Source organism: Triturus cristatus, chromosome 4_1 (assembly GCF_964204655.1).
Source record: "Triturus cristatus chromosome 4_1, aTriCri1.1, whole genome shotgun sequence".
Classification (NCBI taxonomy): domain Eukaryota; kingdom Metazoa; phylum Chordata; class Amphibia; order Caudata; family Salamandridae; genus Triturus; species Triturus cristatus.
In genome coordinates, this window is record NC_140585.1 from 195,717,650 (window position 1) to 195,734,177 (window position 16,528).

The window sequence follows — 16,528 nt, forward strand, 5'->3', positions numbered from 1 at the left end:
CGTATCCAACAATGGGCTGAGGACAACAATGTCTTATCAGACATTCAATTTGGTTTTAGGGAGGGGCTGGGCACAATAGAATAGGGCCTTTATTTAACCATCCTTATGGGAAAATATACGAAGGCAAGAAAGGGAAAACTGTATCTGGCCTTCATTGACCTTACGGCCGCATTTGATTGCGTAGATCAAGTAAAATTATGGAACATATTAGCGGCAACGGGGGTGGAGGCTCCTCTAATTCATTTTTTAAGGGAGCTCTATACAAATGCAAGAGCTCGAGTGCGGTTTGGGTGCAACGGAGAGTGCACAGCGTCGTTCCATGTGGAGAGGAGGGTTAGGCAGTGCTGTGTTCTGGCACCTTTCCTGTTTACGCTATATACCGACGGCTTGGAGAAATTCATGTTTTATAGGTGCCGGGACCTACCCCAGCTGTCAAAATGCCCAATACCTGCCCTACTCTACGCGGACGACGCTGTAATCATGGCCTGTACACCAATGGGACTACAACGGGCACTTGACAGCTACAATGAGTTTATGAGAAACCTAGGCCTGAGAATAAATGTTTCTAAAACTTTCATAATGAGCTGTGGGACAGGTGGTAAGAAGCAGAGGGACACCTATATAGAGAATAAAAAGGTGGAACCCACTATAACATACCCTTATTTAGCAATTTTAATCGACCATAAGGGCCTATGGCGTCAGAGACTATTATGACAGCTCTAGTAAATGTTTCAAAAAAGCTAGGAAAGAGACCACCAGCAGAGCTGATCTACATCAACCAAGCCAAGTGCGTCAGTAAGGCCATCTATGGTGCTGGGATATGGGGATACTGCAATGTAAATGAAATTCAGAGGGTGGAGAATGCTTTTTCAAGGTACCTGTTGGCGAGCCCATGAAATGCATCAACCTACATCTGTCATATCGAGCTGGGGCTACCATACATTTCAGATATAATAAAAATACAACCAGTGCTGCTATGGCACCTGATCTGGTCCTCGATTAAAACTAAAATTTAACCGTAATGTTTTAAGTGACAGTCTTAAACTAGAACATGCATTAGAGATCAGGTGACTAAAGTATATTAAAGTTTTTATGACTGACTTAGGACAGCCAGAATATTACCATAATCCCTCTCTGATGGGCTCCATCTCGAGAAAGGCGTTCAAAAAACAATGCATGACCCATATGGAGGTAAATAGATTTGCCATCAAGGCATCACGGCCGTCGGTTCAAACCAACCAAATGATGTGGTCTACCATTGGCATGCAACCATACTTAGCCTATACATTAAGCGGGTACGATAGATTTGTTCTTACACGTCTCAGACTTGATGTGTTTCACTGTTTGGTAAGTTTTCCGGTCATAAATGACTGGTCTAAAAGCTTACCAAACTGTGACCCCCAAACATCAATCCACATAGTCCTGCTCTGTAAATTTTATTTGGAACAGAGGAGAAGGTGGATCAAACCCATTTTGAAACTATGGGGTATTAGGCAATGCCGTCCGGCCTACCTTGCTTTGCAGCTTCGAGATAATGATTGCTTCTTGAGATACATTGCGCTATTTTTGAAGTGTATGATCAAACATAGGAAACATTTGTGAATTTTGCCCTACTTAAAAGATTGCTGCTAGGCCTTAGTTTTTAATTATTTTTATTAGACTTTTTTTAATTTTTATTTTATTGCGTTTTTCAAAAATACACAAAAAGAAAACAACATACACATAAAAAAAACAAGAGGAAAAGAAAACAAATTATGTAACAACAATGTGGGTCACTGAAATCAAATGCAAATATAGGGTTGACAATAGCAATACAATACATGATAACATTTAAAGGAATGTCAGGGGGGAACTATCAAAAGGACCAATAAGGACATAATAAACCAACAATGAAATAATCAGGCGGGTACAAGGCCATGATGAAGGTTGCTGATGAGCCAGAGGATGTGATAAGAAAATACAATCATCCGGAAGATACACTTCAAGACATTGGTGGGACAATGACTTCACACAATCGTATTCTGATCTACTGAGGTGTCAACCTCATTTTGATGAGCAGCATGATATTGAGCAAACATACCCCGAAAACGTTACAGTAAACCATGTCACTCTCCCACTCTGCCACCGTGGGCACAGGACCCCTCATCCAGTGCATTGCCAGCCGACGCTTGTCGAGAAGGAGACCCATTGTCACCAATCTACCTACATCTTTCTTAAGGGTTTTAGTGTATCCCAAGAGCGCTAGTAGGGGGTCCAGAGTAAGGGACAACCCAAGGATATCATTCAGCTTCTGGAAAATGGAATCCCAATAATGTTGTACTTGTGGACAGTGCCATGCTTGATGAAAGAAACCGGCATGTGGTGTATGACATCTCTCACAATTATCAGTGTCCCGCATGCCATACCTAAAGAGGCGTAAGGGGGAACAGTAAATTCTATTCAAAAATTTAAAATGGGCGAGGCGGTGACGGCCACTGATGGATATCCTATGGGTGACCTCGCAACGATAGAACCATATGTCGTCAGTAATGGGGACACCTACGTCTGATTGCCAGGCTTGCCTAACCATGCTGAGGGAGGAAGTCCTCATATCCAGGGCTAAGGCGTACAGCTTGGAGATAATCTTACACGGGGACTGAGCGCTCAGCAGAGCTGTCAAAGGGGGAATAACCAAAGGCTCCTGTAAGTCCTCTCCCAGTATCGCCCGTAACACGTGTCTAGTTCTAAAGAAGTGGAATCTGATGAGGGCTGAATGTTCACTATCTGCACCCACAATCTCCTCACACGTGCCCAACCGTCCCTGCTGGAAAAGGTCACCCATGGTTTGTATGCCTAAATTGTTGAGGGAATCCAAGGCCCCTTTCTCTGAGCTAAGTGCGAACCACTGGCACCACTCAACGTGCATTCTTGGCGAATATAATTGCGCCCCATCATACATTCTCAGTAACGCATTCCACGCATGTACTACGGAATTAATCGAGTCCAATATACCACTATTTCGTGTTGGGGTCTGTGTTAGAAAACGAGGCAAAGAGTGCATGGCAGCAGCAGCACTTTCAATATGGAGATGAGGCAGATCATTAGGCCCATGTACCCAGCTATAGGCATGAGAGGCTTGAGCGGCCCTGTAGTACAATTCAAAATTCGGGGCATTAAGTCCGCCGGCGGTATATGGGAGCATGAGGGTATCAAAGGCGACCCTGGGGGACCTACCAGCCCATGCTAATTTAATCATTAGAGAGCGGAGTTCATGGAACAGGTGCTGAGGGATATTGAGAAATAAAAAAAGCAGGCGGGCAGAAAAACCATTTTCATCAAAGAAACTCTGCCCGCCAAGGACAAAGGGAGTCGTATCCACCTATCTATATCATCCCCAATCTTATCTAGCAATTTACCATAATTAGCTCTAATTACCACATCAGCGTCAGGGTGGACCTGAATACCCAGACAACGCACCGGTTCGGTAGTCCATTGCAGTGGGAAATCTAGCGGAAACTGCACTGTGGAAGGCGTTAGGAGAAACAATATGGATTAGTCCCAATTAATCTTAAGGCCAGAAAGGCCTCCAAAATGAAGCACCTCACGTATCACAGGTGATAGGTGGGTCTCGGAGTCTCTTACATATAATAGTGTGTCATCTGCGTAAGCGGAGGTGATGAGATTATAATGAGGAAAGCGAATGATATTCCCATAGGGCGCGCAACAGAGGCTCAGCAGCAACCGCATACAGCAACGGGGATAGCGGGCACCCCTGCCGCGTGCCTCGCTGGAAAGAGAAAGGGACTGATACCACATCCCCCATACGAACTCTAGCCATTGGAGAGTTATGTAACATCGAAATAATTTGCAGAAACTCCTCACCCACCCCCATGCGGCACAGCACAGCATACATAAATTTCCATTTGATCGAATCGAATGCCTTCTCTGCGTCTAAAAACACTGCGACTGCTTTAACCTCCGGGCGGACATGTTGCAGAGCCCCAAAGACAGTGCAGAGATTCTGCGAGAGCGTGCGGCTCGGAATGAAACCAGCTTGCTCAGGACCAATTAGCTGAGGAAGAAGCGGTGATAAACGATTAGCTAAGATTTACGCATACAGCTTAGTGTCCACGTTGATCAATGAGAGTGGACGATAGGAGGAGCAAATGCGGGGATCTTTATTGGGCTTCAAAAGAGTACTGATCAATGCCTCTCGCATAGATGGGGGAATTATACTATTCGCAGCCATCTCATGGAATAGAGATATTAGATGTGGAATGAGGAGATCACTAAAGGTTTTATAAAATATGACCCTGAGGCCATCAAGCCCGGGGGCGCTACCCTCCCGGATTGAACCCAACACAAAACGAACCTCCGCCACTTCAACTGGACGCATCAAAATCTCCCGTTTCCAGTTCTGCAACCAAGGAAGCTGTATATATTCTAGGTAGTCAGTGATGTCATCGCTAGGGGAAAGTTTAGAGCTATACAACTCTTGATAATAAGCACAAAACTGATCATTAATGGTAGTGGGCAGCGTCAGGGGCGACCCGTCGTCACCCTCCAATTCAACAATACCTCCAGCAGCAAGTCAATGGTGAACCAATGCCGCCAGTATGGAGCCTGGCCGATCTGCCTCACCGTAAGCTCTGGCGGAAGCGTATTTTCCCATATGTTTGATCTTGCTGTCAGCCTCAGCATGGAATTCGGCCAATGTGGCCTTAAGTTGGTCGTGGAGCTCAGGGTTGGTGGTGTGCTGTATGCGTGACTCCAGGTCTGACAGACGAGTCTGTCAAAGAGAGAGATGACCCAACTTGTTCCAGGGAACAGGGTTCTTAGAACAGCTAAGCAAAGTAAAAAATCCCTGGAAAGCCACTCATACACTGAAATATTCACCCAATTGTACTATGGGTTTTGTTGAACCCTCACATTACATTGACCATTCATCACCATTACATCAAACATCCCAAACTAAAATTTTGTATTTGTATTTGTATTGGCATTTGTAAGGCGCATATATCACCCGAAGGTCTCATAGCGTCGGCAGATACTCAGATGATAGACATAGATCACGGAGAATTAGAATAGCCAGGTTTTCAAGAGTTTATGAAATTTCAGGTGGCTGGGTTCAAGTCTAATGTGCAGTGGGAGGGCATTCCAGCTTTCAGGGGCAATTTTGGAGAAGGATCTGTCTCCGTTTCTGACAGTTCGTACCTTAGGGACCACAAGAAGGTGCATGCTGGAGGATCTGAGTGTTCTAGTCGGGCGGTAGTCTGTCAGTTTATTTGCTAGATAGGCTGGGCTTTTGCCGTTCAAAGATTTATGGACTAAACAGCACACTTTGAACTTAATGCGCTTTTTGATGGGGAGCCAGTGAAGCGACTTCAAACAAGGGGCGAAAGGGGTACGAGGGGGGAGATCAAGAGCCATCCTGGCTACAGTATTTTGGAGAACCTGGAGTTTGTTCAAGAGGTTCTCATTTATAGAGGCGAATAGGGCATTGCCGTAGTCCAGGCGACTAATAATAAGTCCCTGCATTAGAGGCAAACGAGAAGAAAGAGGAATCCACTTAAAGATTTTCTTTAGGTTACGCATGAGCCCAAAGCTGGTATGAGAGATGTTGTTGATATGGTCAGCCAAGGTGAGTTTATTATCAAGCATGATCCCTAAATTACGGGCTGCTTCCTTAGGAAGAGGACAAGCTCCCAGCGATGCTGGCCACCACTCGTCTGACCAATGCCTATGAGCGTTGCCAAAGAGCAAGATCTCTGTTTTGGCCGCATTAAGTAAAAGATAATTGCTTGACATCCAGTCCTTTACTGCAAGCATACATTTTTGGAACTTCAGTTTAGAGTTAGTGGGATTGGGTCCCAGAGTGATAAGGATTTGAGTGTCGTCTGCATAGGACACAGTTTCAAATCCGTGAGCTTTGATTAATCTTGCGAGAGGAGAGACGTAAAGATTGAAGAGCGTGGGGCTCAGAATGGAGCCTTGCGGAACACCTTTATCTACTTCCTGATTTGCTGACGAAAATTTGCCAATCTGGACCTTTGAGCTCCGTCCAGTCAGGTAGCTTTTGATCCATGCTAGAGCTGGGCCTTCGACACCAACCTCTGTCAGCCGTTCTATCAGAATGCTGTGTGAGATGGTGTCGAAGGCGGCGGATAGGTCGAGTAGTATTAAAATGGCTGACTGTTTAGCATCCAAAGCTAACCTAATGTTGCCGACCATTTCGTGAAGGGCTGATTCGGTGCTATGGAAAGCCCTAAATCCTGACTGAGATGGGTCTAATAATTTATTAGACTCAAGATGTTTAGTAATAGTCGGTAACTATGTGGTATTGATCATAGGTATAATGGCGCCTCATTAGATTAGCACTTGTGTTTTGTACGCTATTCTATGACGGTGCTAATGGGTGTAGAGGAACCACAAACTCTACAATGAAAAAACAGTAACAATTCTTTTGAATCCCCAGCACACGTAAATGAGTATTTACAACATCATTTTAAATTTCGGAAGTAGACACATTAAATAAGTAATTGCAGAGGACATGAGTCAGATCTTCTTTCTTTCTTTATTTTAGAAGTGTTCCTTAGAAACTCCACAGTCAACACGTGTTTCGTCGTTTTGGGAAGGCTGGTCCCACGACTTTCTCAAGGCTGTACAAGTAAAGAAACAGCAATGAAGAACAATATAGTCTTTCATATATTCCCAAAAGAGGGGTTTCTTAGTGTGTCAAACAAAGTTGTAATGTCTATAGAAATTAAACAACATATGTACATCAGCTCCAACTTCAAGTCAGACAATGAAAATGGAAGAACACACGTGAGTTTAAACAGAACTATGATCCCAAAGGAAGGAGAGAGAAAAGGAAATGATAGACTATGAGTGAGACGATCCTGTAGTACGGGTTCGAAATCGTGATCCGTGTCATACGGGTGAAAAAGTCGAGTGAGTCAGGTGAAAACCGAGCAAAAGAGCAGAACAAAACCGAGTGGAAAGCCCATGAATGGCGCACTTCCAGTAAGCCCTTCCAAACATGCAAGACCGTGAAAAACTCCTGTGATACCACCCTACGTAAAAAATGTGCTTAAATACCTATTCCTTCTCGTATCTTTTGTCTAAAATATGCAGAAATATAAACAAAACCACATCAGAGGAAAATCACATGTGGTATGTCTGTGCCCAAAACCCGTTATGTTATTTTAAGTACATACTCGAAGCGTGGTACAAATTCCGGACCACACGGGGTTCTGTTCGAGGACGGTGTAAATTATATGCACTCTTGTTGATTCCTCCTAAGTGACGAGGTCTGTCAATTATGCTGTAGACAGAAAGGAATACAAACCGCGTTGGTCTCTGTGAAACGCACAACGGCAGCAAATAACAGTGTCAATACACAAACTGCTTAAAATAATGTCCTCCCAAAAGGTGGACTGAACTTAATCAAGTTTCTTGTCAATATCCATTCAAATAACAATCCTCTACTACGCGCCCTTTACACGCAAATATCCTTTTAACACAAAACTGAGTGCGTGTTTCTAGATTCCCTCGATTCTTACCGTTTATCGCAGATTCATTCTCGATTTCCCCAGATACACCGTCCCTTCGATAAAATATGTATGATGGTCGAGCTGAGTGCAGCTAACCTCTTCCCGAGTGTTGACGGCAAATAGTTGTGATCCCGCCAGCCGCATGAAGCCACTCCCTCTTAAAAGCGTCATATCTCGTCAGACATAAGCACAGAAGACAGACTATCAGTAGTCTCCCCCGAAATGCCTAAACGATCTTAGTCTGTCCTAATTCAAAATTTGAACCGGTCATTTAAAAACCCCCGTACTAAATAGAAAACAATCCTTGTCTCGCACGCGGTGTTAAAGTACACGCCAGCCGCGAGAAAATATTAGGTGCTATCTGTAGGTGAAGTGATCTCATTGTATCGATGTGCTGAGTGCGTTTCCGGTGTCACGCCCTTATGTCTCTCCAACAGATGCGGTCATTACAATAAGTCAGTATCAAAACAGCAGTTTATCTCGTATCGGCCTGAAAATCATTGGAAACATTGTGCAAACTATTAAGAACATAGACATTGGACATCAACTTGCAAAGGGTCATTTCGCATTTAAACAGATACAAATCATGGCTGTCCTTTGCAATTCAACTCTTCAATTTCGTATCCCTTGTAGATAGCAGATCTGGTAAGTGGTTGGTAGATATACCACTAAAAGGTCAATTAATCCAACAAAATTATAACCCTATCTGATCTCAGACATCACACCAGGGTTCCCATGCTCATTGTATAAAGACCTGTGAATTCATCTGCCCAAGAAATAGTGCAGCTCCTGATCAATATTCAGGCCGCACTCTGTGCTTCTCATTTTCAATATCCAGAGTGCTTCTCTCTTCCTCAATGTCAGCTCCCTATTTCCACCCCTTGGGTGTCTAGGTATATGGTCAATTCCGTAGAATGTAAAACTTTTTGTCATGGTTTGTTCAGTGCAGATGGATATGTGTGCCGCTAGAGGGTATCTCATATCTCCATTCTTCACTGCCCGTATGTGTTCCCCAATTCTGTCCCGTAGTTGTCTGATGGTACTTCCAATATACTTCTTGCCACATTTACATACAATGGCATATACCACAAACTTGGTCAGACATGTAATGTTCATCCTAATCGTGTAAGTCTTGCCTCCAGGTCCCTGGAAATCCTTTATCTTAGCATTGGACCATTTGCAAGCTATGCAGCGACCACAATCAAAATATTCTTCAGAGAGAGGCCCCGTCTGTAAGTGATATTCTGAACAGAGGATAGACCAGATAAAGAGAGAAGAAACGTTGAAAGATCGGGTGGTAGAAGCAAGGGGTGACGACAAAATTAGACTAGTGACAGGCTTTACTAACTGGTCAGGGACACTCAGAAAGAGTCTAAACAAACACTGGCACCTACTCAAAGCAGATAGATCCCTGAGAGAGGCAATTACAGAGAAACCGAATATCACTTACAGACGGGGCCTCTCTCTGAAGAATATTTTGAGTCCCAGTTACCCGACAACTAGAACTAATGCCAATTGGCTTAGTCAGCACTCATGGGGGTTTTATGGTTGTGGTCGCTGCATAGTTTGCATAGTTTTCTGTCTACAGCATAATTGACAGACCTCGTCACTTAGGAGGAATCAACAAGAGCGCATATAATTTACACCGTCCACGAACAGAACCCCGTGTGGTCCGGAATTTGTACCACGCTTCGAGTATGTACTTAAAATAACATAACGGGTTTTGGGCACAGACATACCACATGTGATTTTCCTCTGATGTGGTTTTGTTTATATTTCTGCATATTTTAGACACAAGATACGAGAAGGAATAGGTATTTAAGCACATTTTTTACTTAGGGTGGTATCACAGGAGTTTTTCACGGTCTTGCATGTTTGGAAGGGCTTACTGGAAGTGCGCCATTCATGGGCTTTCCACTCGGTTTTGTTCTGCTCTTTTGCTCGGTTTTCACCTGACTCACTCGACTTTTTCACCCGTATGACACGGATCACGACTTCGAACCCCTACTACAGGATCGTCTCACTCATAGTCTATCATTTCCTTTTCTCTCTCCTTCCTTTGGGATCATAGTTCTGTTTAAACTCACGTGTGTTCTTCCATTTTCATTGTCTGACTTGAAGTTGGAGCTGATGTACATATGTTGTTTAATTTCTATAGACATTACAACTTTGTTTGACACACTAAGAAACCCCTCTTTTGGGAATATATGAAAGACTATATTGTTCTTCATTGCTGTTTCTTTACTTGTACAGCCTTGAGAAAGTCGTGGGACCAGCCTTCCCAAAACGACGAAACACGTGTTGACTGTGGAGTTTCTAAGGAACACTTCTAAAATAAAGAAAGAAAGAAGATCTGACTCATGTCCTCTGCAATTACTTATTTAATGTGTCTACTTCCGAAATTTAAAATAATGTTGTAAATACTCATTTACGTGTGCTGGGGATTCAAAAGAATTGTTCAAGATGTTTAGTAAGTTGGATGTTAATTAGGGATTCCAATACCTTACCGAACAGCAGGAGAAGGGAAATGGGCCTGTAGTTCAGAGGCTGTGAAGGGTCAGCAGAAGGCTTTTTCAGGATAGGTCTGACGATGGCTTCTTTCCAATGTGAGGGAACCGTCGAGTGAAAAAGTGAGAGATTAAAAATTTTGGTCAGGTGCGGAATCAGGATGGGCGCAATTTTGGACAGAATTAAAGAAGAAGCCGGGTCAGTTGGAGAGCCTGACTTGATTCTATTCATAGTGAGAGTTACTTCATCTTTGGTGAATGGGTGAAATTGATTTAAGATGGCGATGGAACCGGAGTAGGCTGTAATGATGGATTGCTCAAGGGAAGAAGTGATATCGGTGAGATTGGTAAATGTCTTGTAAATATCATTAATTTTATTGTAGAAGAAAGAGGAAAGAATGTTAACCCATTGATCGGAAACATTTGTAGCGGGCTGGCAGGCCGGGGGGTTAGAGAACTCTTTAACTATTTTGTAGAGTTCTCTATGCGAATTAGCAGCCTGGTCTATCCTGTTCCCCAGGTAGACTTTTTGGGCTAGAGCTATATCGTTCATATATTGATGGTGCAATTTTTTGTAGTGGGACCTGTCATTAGGGTCTTTAGTGTGCCGCCATTTGCGTTCATAAGCTCTTACGGCCAGTTTCATAGTCTTAAGTTTTGCAGTATACCATGGGGACAGTTTGTTGGGACATCTGTTTAATTTACTGGGAGCGATGATATCGAGGGTAGTAGTAATAGCTACATCTAAGTTGATCGCCGCTAGGTTAGGATCAGTGAGCGATTCGATGGGTGAAGGGGAGAAGTGAGTGGAAAATGCTTCAAGACTAATTTTGTTCCAAGGTCTGCTCATGTTAGGATCTTTCTTAGATTGTGGTGGAAGTGAGTTGAGCTGAATGTGAAAATTGACCTTGAAATGGTCGGACCAGAGAACGGGTACAGGGCAGTCAATAATTATTTTGTTGGAATTAGTGAATAAAAGATCCAGGGTATGACCGGCAATATGGGTAGGACCGGTCACTAACTGGTCAAGACCTAGCGCATTCATGCTGGTAATCAGTTCAATGGTGTGTGGGTCTTGTGACAGTTCAATGTGATGGTTAAAATCACCTAATAAAAATAAATTTGTCGTGGATAGAGCATGCGGGGCAATGGTTTCGGTAAGTTTATTTACAAAGTTAGTTTTGGTTCCTGGAGGTCTATATAGGAGGGCTCCTTTTCAAGATTCCTTATTCCCCAATGTTACTGTAAAGGTACAGATTTCACCCCACTCGGCAAGAAGTGAATTAACAAGATGAAGCTTGATGTTGGCTTTGTACACAATGGCAATTCCTCCACCTCTTTTGTCTGTCCTGTCCAGTCTTACAATTTTATAATCTTGGGGAAGGGCGATTGCAATGTCTGGCAGTGAGGATTCTGAAAGCCAGGTTTCAGTAATAAAGAAGAGGTCGGGCTTGTCAGAATCTAAGAGTGACCAGATTTCTAAAGAGTGTTTGGGAAGGGATCGAACATTACAGTATGAGCAGGTGAGGTACTTAGGTGTGATGGGCAAGGATCTGATGTTGGTAGAAACGCCTGGAGGGTGTTTTCTCAGGGACGGTAGTCCGATCAGTGGGTTGTTCCTAAAAGGGAGGGAGGTGTTGTCCGGTGTGCTGGTGGCTGAGTTACAGGTGTTCAAGGCGAGAAGCTCCAAACGGGAGTATTTGATGTGAGCCATCAGAGATAGAATACAAGGGGGGTAAAAATGCAAATGGGCAGCGGTCCTGGCGTCTGGCGGCAGTCAGGCACGGACGGGCGCAGACGGGCTTGCCTTTGGCGCGCCGCTGCGCGCGTCCGCGCCCTCAGCCCACTAAAGTAGAGATAATGAGGGGAAACACTAGAATGCACAGCTGCGTTTCCGGCCGAAAACCGGAAGTTGCGCAACCCCTATGCGACCCTCCGTGCAATCGGCACAAGCCGTGACGGACCGGGGTCAGGGGTAAAGTGCTCTAAGGCACTATCAGCTGAAGTAAGCAATATTTAAAAAGTATTCACAAAACACAGAAAGAAATCAATTTAAAAGCACTTAAAAACCATTAAGATCGGTACAAATGTCAAGTGTGCAAAAGGCGCAATAGTGCAAATTGGCATCAGTAGCAGTCATATATTAGAACAAGAACCAGCAGCCGTTACCGTGTAGCCACAGAGCAGAGCTGCGCGCGTCCGTGCCCTCAGCCCACTAAAGTAGAGATAATGAGGGAAAACACTAGAATGCACAGCTGCGTTTCCGGCTGAAAACCGGAAGTTGCGCAACCCCTATGCGACCCTCCGTGCAATCGGCACAAGCCGTGACGGACCGGGGTCAGGGGTAAAGTGTTCTAAGGCACTATCGGCTGAAGTAAGCAATATTTAAAAAGTATTCACAAAACACAGAAAGAAATCAATTTAAAAGCACTGAAAAACCATTAAGATCGGTAAAAATGTCAAGTGTGCAAAAGGCGCAATAGTGCAAATTGGCATCAGTAGCAGTCATATATTAGAACAAGAACCAGCAGCCGTTACCGTGTAGCCACAGAGCAGAGCAACTCAAACTGAAATGTAATGCATACACTATTCTCAGGTTAAAAAAGAGTTTACTGTTCTTTAAAAATATGATTAAAATTTCGGAAATATTCCGAAGATATACAATATAAAAAATACATTTAGTACATTACAATATCATTAAACATGATTCCAAAAACAATCATGAACAACAAACCTATTGCAACCCTACTACAAAACAGTCATTGTTCTCTGTTTGAAAATACATTGGATCCCAGAGCTGAGTATAATCTGTTCAACACTTTTTTGTAGAAAGGATTTCCTTTTTATCTAAAGGTCACTTGCTCTTTAGGATTCTTGAGTTACAGAAGCGTCAACGCGTTTCGGCGGTCTACAAGCTTTAAAAGCTGAACCACCATCCTCAGGAAAAATTGCGATACGGGGGTCACATTTCTTCTTGTTTATACAATTAATATTTATTGTGAAAAAGAAAGAGTATCAACTCACATCCAGATCTATAACAGACATGTATAAAACTCATTTTTTTCCCTCATTGTCTCATCATGATTTCTTATTACAATCTTAGTAAAATCCAATATGCAATATCCTCTTCTTATTTTTAAAAAGAGAAAACGTTTTGCACCACATTTCAACATGAAATCTATAAGCACCCATCTCTCTCTCAGTCAGCCTTATCACTAATTCCTAGTTTAGCATCCATCTTTAATTCACACACATTACATTTATTTTCACCTCCTTTTTCGAGATCTGAACTATTACTGACCGCAGGAAAAGTCTGTCGTATTGCCGCTTTAAGGCTAAGGACAATCCTGCTTGTTATTTTTCAATTGTATGGTCTGCTCCTATAAATATAAAGTAGTTAAGAGTGACCAAATAGCCATTGTCTTGATTCACCTCTATTCCTGCATTTACAACTGACTTATATACCTTAGATTTGTCGCTGCAATCTTATCCTTCTTTTTCCTCATACAATGCTGACACTTTCACCATCTGTTGATCTTGGTGATTTGTGTCCTTGTATTAATCATGTATATTTAAAGGCCACGTATATAGACTGTCAAAAGAAAAAGGAGACATTGTTTTTAGTCCTTTTTCTACCATTTATAGCAAACTTTATTTTATCACATGAATGATTTGGGCTTACCTTGAATAAAATATTATTTAAAATATATGTTATGCGGCACCAATTTATTTACTTATTTTCTTCCTATTTGTGATCTACTAATGTAACGGTCCCTTCTAAAGTGCCTCCTTACTCTGATTACCCCGTTTATCCAATTGTTGTCTTGAGTACTCCCTTTAACACAACTTTTCATATATATGCGCTATATTTCATATATATGCAATAAGTAAATTTAGCACAACTTTTCGAATGAGAGCATAAATAATTAAGAAATTAGAGGTAATTAAGATATATAAGAAGGAAGCTTTTGGCGGGGGTCCTTCTTACATCGAGGAAAAGGGATGACGAATAGCACCGCATAGAAGTAAGGTGAGGACCACTACGGGGAGTGGAGTAAATACAATATCATCAGCTCCCTTATTCTAGTTGAGAATGATCCTAGAGAAAAGTTTAGTACGAAGGAAGGGGGACAGGCGAGAGGGATATAAGGTTTTATTAAGGCTACAACTATTAAGTAATATTGAAAGATAGGAAAAAGAATGTGAAGCATAACGTTCTTACAAGATATATTGTAGCTCTTTATAAATTAACATGATTAAAATATAGCCCATATATATGAAAAGTTGTGTTAAAGGGAGTACTCGAGACAACAATTGGATAAACGGGGTAATCAGAGTAAGGTGGCACTTTAGAAGGGACCGTTACATTAGTAGATCACAAATAGGAAGAAAATAAGTAAATAAATTGGTGCCAATAAGACTATCCTTTTCTCCACAGATTGTTGTTTACCGTCCGGATAGACATATCACGAGTCTACGAGGATATTAAGAAGTGCGGGTAGAAAAACCACTCTCGCTTAACATATATTTTAAATAAGATTTTATTCAAGGTAAGCCCAAATCATTCATGTGATAAAATAAAGTTTGCTATAAATGGTAGAAAAAGGACTAAAAACAATGTCTCCTTTTTCTTTTGACAGTCTATATACGTGGCCTTTAAATATACATTTTTTAACCTGAGAATAGTGTATGCATTACATTTCAGTTTGAATCTGTATTTGAGTTTGGGATGTTTGATGTAATGGTGATGAATGGTCAATGTAATGTGAGGGTTCAACAAAACCCATAGTACAATTGGGTGAATATTTCATTGTATGAGTGGCTTGCCAGGGATTTTTTACTTTGCTTAGCTGACAGACAAGTCTCCAGCACGGCGAGGTGACCACGATTAACGCGGAGAACGTCCACATGTTTACTAATAGCTATTCCTCTAATGAAGACCTTAAATGCCTTTCATACAGTGGTACAGCAATTAACTGATCCAACGTTGGTCTCAAAATACTCGGAAATCGCATCACGCAGCTCCGAACGAAAGACAGAATCTAACCATGAAAAGGCTGGAAGCGCTACAAAAACGAAGGAGGGGAACAAGGGGGCACCGTAACAGCTACCGTGACAGGGGAGTGGTCTGCAAAAGAGCACGCCAGGACTGAGCATTCCAACACCATTGGCAATAGGGATTGTGAGAGCAACCAGTAAACGATACGCATGTGGTTATCGTGCTGCACAGAATAATGTGTATATCCCCGCGGGCACTGGAATGGGACCGCCAAGCATCCGCCAATTGAAGTTGTAAGGCAATGTCTTGTATCGCCCTCACCGAGGCAGAAATGGGACGATCAGGTCCCCTGGAGTGATCGAGAGCAGTGTCCATTACACAATTGAAATCTCCACCCCAGAATATCGGTAGAGTACAGTGATCTTTTAATAAAACAAATAGGGATCGCTAAAACCCAGGATCATCATAGTTCGGGCCGTAGGAATTGACAACCAGAAATTCCCACCTTGGGCTGTAACATTGGGAAATAACATATCTGCCCGCCGAGTCTGCCAGTAAAGGGTCTAATTTGAAACCTGCCTTGGGGTTTAGCCGAATCAAAACACCCCTAGAGTGGGAAGTGAAACAAGCCACATGTGAGATCCATGCGAACCTGTTACCTGTGAGGAGTGCAGAGCCTGGGGGCAGATGTGTCGCCTGGGGGCAGATGTGTCTCCTGAAGCAGGGCCACATCAACCTCCTTGAGTTTCAGATAAGCGATAATTTTCCGCACCTTACGCTGATCATTTAAACCCCAGACATTCCACATCATAAGAGTAACCTTGTGGGGCAAGCGGCTCCCAGTTCAAGTGGAAATAATGTGCTCCACCTCCACAAACCCACCAGTCAAGGCTCCGATCGTGCAACCATCGTTTGTACATGTGACCTAAAAAAAAACATAAAAAACTGACTGAACAATCCCACCTACCCCCTGCACACCCCAACTTATCAAATGCAAACCTCCCACCCAAAGACCTGAAAAAGAACAAAAAACCATGATGCATCCGCAAAAAAAATGTGACAAAAAAACCCCAACACAAAGAGTGACACAGTGGTTAACGCACTAGAGCAGATGTTATCCAGCAACACAAACTGAACCAACCCTCCACTATAACACCGCATGTAGAATATAGAAAAACTCCCCAGCTACCGGACAGTGGACACCAAATCAATACCATATAGCAAAAAAGAAAAAGGCTGTCTCATGTCGGTGTCAGTTTCCCAACCTAATAAACACCTCGATAAAATAAAATAACAATCTATGACCCCTCAATTTGGGGGATGGACCACAGGCAGGAACTGAGATTATTAATAATAAATCGATCTAGAGTGAGCTCACAACCTCATTGACAATGAAATATAATAGCCAACTCAGAGAACATAAGGGGGATGCATGTACAACATTGAAGGAACAAATAAAGCATTCTTGCATACTTAAAAGGCCAACAGTA

The 16,528-nt window shown here is 42.7% G+C and overlaps 1 protein-coding gene across 3 annotated transcripts in view; it reads left to right on the top strand.

The window, feature by feature from the left end:
• The window catches only part of LOC146854004 (glycine N-acyltransferase-like), a 208,007-nt gene that overhangs the window by 169,478 nt on the left and 22,001 nt on the right, over positions 1-16,528 (top strand). The gene's annotated exons all lie outside the window — the stretch shown is intronic.